Source organism: Prionailurus viverrinus, chromosome B3 (assembly GCF_022837055.1).
Source record: "Prionailurus viverrinus isolate Anna chromosome B3, UM_Priviv_1.0, whole genome shotgun sequence".
NCBI lineage: Eukaryota > Metazoa > Chordata > Mammalia > Carnivora > Felidae > Prionailurus > Prionailurus viverrinus.
In genome coordinates this window covers 66,853,736-66,857,229 of record NC_062566.1, presented here as the reverse complement: position 1 = coordinate 66,857,229, position 3,494 = coordinate 66,853,736, and positions in this window count along the sequence as shown.

The window sequence follows — 3,494 nt, the reverse complement described above, 5'->3', positions numbered from 1 at the left end:
AATTCAATGTACTTAACACATAAAGAGCTATCTAATAGTCATAAGAGAAACAAAATTTTCTGTGGATAACTGAACAAAAGATATGAATAAACTGCAAATATGAAATGCAAGGACGTGGAAAAATTTTTCAGGCTCACATGGCATAAAAATGCAAAGTATTAGTATTAGTATTCTACAGGACAATCGGCCTGTTCTCTTCAAGTTATTGTTATAAGAATAAAAGAATAAGATTGGCACTGTTCTAAATTAAAAGAGACTTTTCAAGCATAACAACCAAAGGCAGTGTTTGGTATTTGGATGCTGGTTTAAACAAGCCAACAATAAAAATCCTTTTGGGAGCAAGAGGGTATGCAGATATGAACTGAATATTAGATGATTTTAGGGGATTATTTATATAGATGTGGTAATGGTATTGTAGCTATGATTTTTAAAAAGTTCCTTTAAAAAATGAATTAGGGGTGAAATGTCATGATATCTGGAATTTGCTTTGAAATACTTCAACCAAAATAATCAAATGAAGCAAATATTGTACAATACAGACAATTGTTAAATGTAGGTAATCTGTGTAGAGATGTCCATCATATTCTTTTCTCTAGTTTTCTGTGCACTTAAAATTGTCATATTACATTGAAGATACATTAAGGAAAAAATGATGGAAAAAAAGGATGAATTAGTCAAGACAACTGTAATTAAAGAGAAGAGCCAACTGCAAATCAAGACTTCATATCCTGGTAAGTGAATATTTTAGGTAGTATTACTGATTATAATGTGATGTTCCTAAGATGTATTTACATTTTTTATCAGGTCATAATGACAGGAAAAATTTGATTAATCAAGCTAGACATAAAAGGTACATAATTTCGGGGGAAGTCTACATATTTCAAAAAGTAAAGTGCGTGAAAAATGGATTTGTGATACCCAAGATTAAACAGATACTTCTTTAAAATAGAAAAGGACTCTTCCTAATGACTAGTTGAGGTTTGCATCCCACTGGACTGGGTAACTAGTTCCCATGTCCAGATAAGAATCTTTTAGTTCATACATAAGATCATGCAAACCTCAAATGGCTGAAACAATCTAGAAATAAGTATGATTTTATTTTCTTTATTTGGGTTCTGAGAAGGAATAGAAGTAGTATCTAAAAAAAAATTCTGAAATCCCAGAATCTATAAAATATATAGGGAGAAATAGCAGGAGCAGAAGAAAAGTGAAGAGGAAGAGAGAGAAGGAGGAAAAGAAAGTGGAAAAAGAAGGATAAAAAATTTTAACAGTCGTATTTGCACAATGTAAGTGTGAGTTTACTGCTCGGACTTGTAATCGTTAAGATATTTTTTGTATGCTTTCCATGGACATGCCAGCAATATTCATATTGCTGTGGCATCATAAATTTGTTCAACTTTTGGGAAATGAAATAGTAGCAAGGTTTCAGAAGACCCGCAGAGCCTGACCAATGCGGAAGAAAGAGAAGACGTATCAGCAGGGCTACTGATGGGATAAAGTGGGAAGGGGAAGGAATTATAGGTCCAGAGAAGAAGGAAGGAACCAGCTGAAAAGCCTGGTGAAGGATTGTGATTACAGCAAAGGGACCCGGGAGTGTCTCATGGTCAAGGACTTCTTGTAAAATATATCCTATGGAAGAATGGAAGTGGGGAAGAGATGAAGAGAAATATTAAGTGGAGCAAAAGAGATGAACAGAGTAGCTGCCACAGAGGTGACTACAGAGGGAGCTGAGAAAGGAGGTTTCTGAAAAAGGGTGATTTGGGGGGAAACTTGTTTGCTTTCTTTTGCTTTTGTTTTTGTTTATAATGGTACAGCAGGAATTGGGATAATGGGCTAAATCTGTGATACTGTATAATCTTTATATCATTTGGTAACTATAGATATGTAACTGACATGAACTCTTCCACAAATTTAGAGTGTGTGTGGAGGATGGGGAGATTGTTGTTTCCCAGTGCCTTACTAAGAACAACAAGCCTCTCTCTTCCCCAGAATTCTCTAAAAATACTTACGGCTTCAGGGAGGAGCATTCCCTTCTCCTGAATTCACGTTAGAGACTGGGCAGCCTTTCCTATCCACCCTTGAAGCATGTAGGGTCCGTGCATCTCTGCCTTTATATGTCATCTTGGTATTCTAAAGTTCTTTACTAAAGTAGTTTTTTTTTCCACAGTGATTTCAGAGAGCCTTATACTCATCTTTCTGGGGTTCCAAAATGATCCGCTAATATCACTCACTGGAGAAGAAGAAAATCTGCAATGTAATCTTGTTACTTTAAGAAGCAGGACATTATGAGTGAGTGTAGGTCTGTAATCACAGAATTTAGGAGCAAAAACTAATTTCCATTGATTTCTTATATCTTGAAAGAATTGTATGATGTGTAAACAAATAGAAGTTTATAAGTAACGTCCTGCAAGCAGTTATTTACTTTTTCATTTCCTCTCTATATAAGAATGAAGGATGAGCAAGGAAGGAAGGAGAACATGAATTGACCATATACTATGACCAGTCATTTTGTTAGACTCTTTCATATATTTGTATATATGTTAGGGAGGGAGGTATTACTTTCCCCATGGTACAGAGGAGAAAATTGAGTCTCAGAGAGTTTAAGAAATTTATTCCAGATTGTGCAGCTAGAAAATGTCTTGGAAACTATCACAATTTATGTGAAATGTCTCAGAATATCCCTGTTCCGCACCTTGAAATAGAGATTTTCATTTGCTACTCTAAAGGAGGAAAAAGTTTTCCTTAACCTTCTTAGAGTCCCTGGCAGGATCTGAAAATTGAACTGACAAAAATTAACAGGGGGAAAACATACAAGTTTTATTGAATTTTCACATGTACGTACGTGGGAACCTTCACAGAATGAAGAAGTGACCAGAGTAGGAAACTTTTAAACTTTTAGTCAAAGAGACAAATTTGTGAAGAATTGACAAAAGACAAAGGGCTTTGAACTAGTAGTAGAAACTGGTGAAGAAAGAGCTACCAAGATAAGGGTTAGTTTAATAAGGTTGGTTTATACAACTACATTTTCAAAGCCTAAACGCTTAACCACACCCATCTTTTAGTCACTCGGCTTGTTAACTGGAATATTACCCTGAAGGTAAGTTCTAATTTGAATGGATCTAGACTGTTTATAATGAAACCTGTTACTTTGCATAAATTAACCCTATTGAAGTCCAAAGGTTAGGAAATTATCCTAAAGGAACAAAATTGTTTACAGTAGGGCCATCTAAACAAGCATGTGTATAAATAGCTTGAATTAGCCTATGTTTGCTTGTGTTAAGTACTTGAACTCAAAAGGAAACTTGGTTTAAAAAGGTCATTCTAAAAATAGTGCAAGTAGCATCACTGTTCTATAAAGACACAAGTAGACAAGTAGGTGAAGGGGGGGGGGGTTGTATCATTTCGGTACCTTTTAAGGTAAAGGAGGAGGGAGTCTGCTTTTAACTCATTAGCCAATCAGACTCTGAGGCCACTTCTCAAAGCCACTTCCTGTC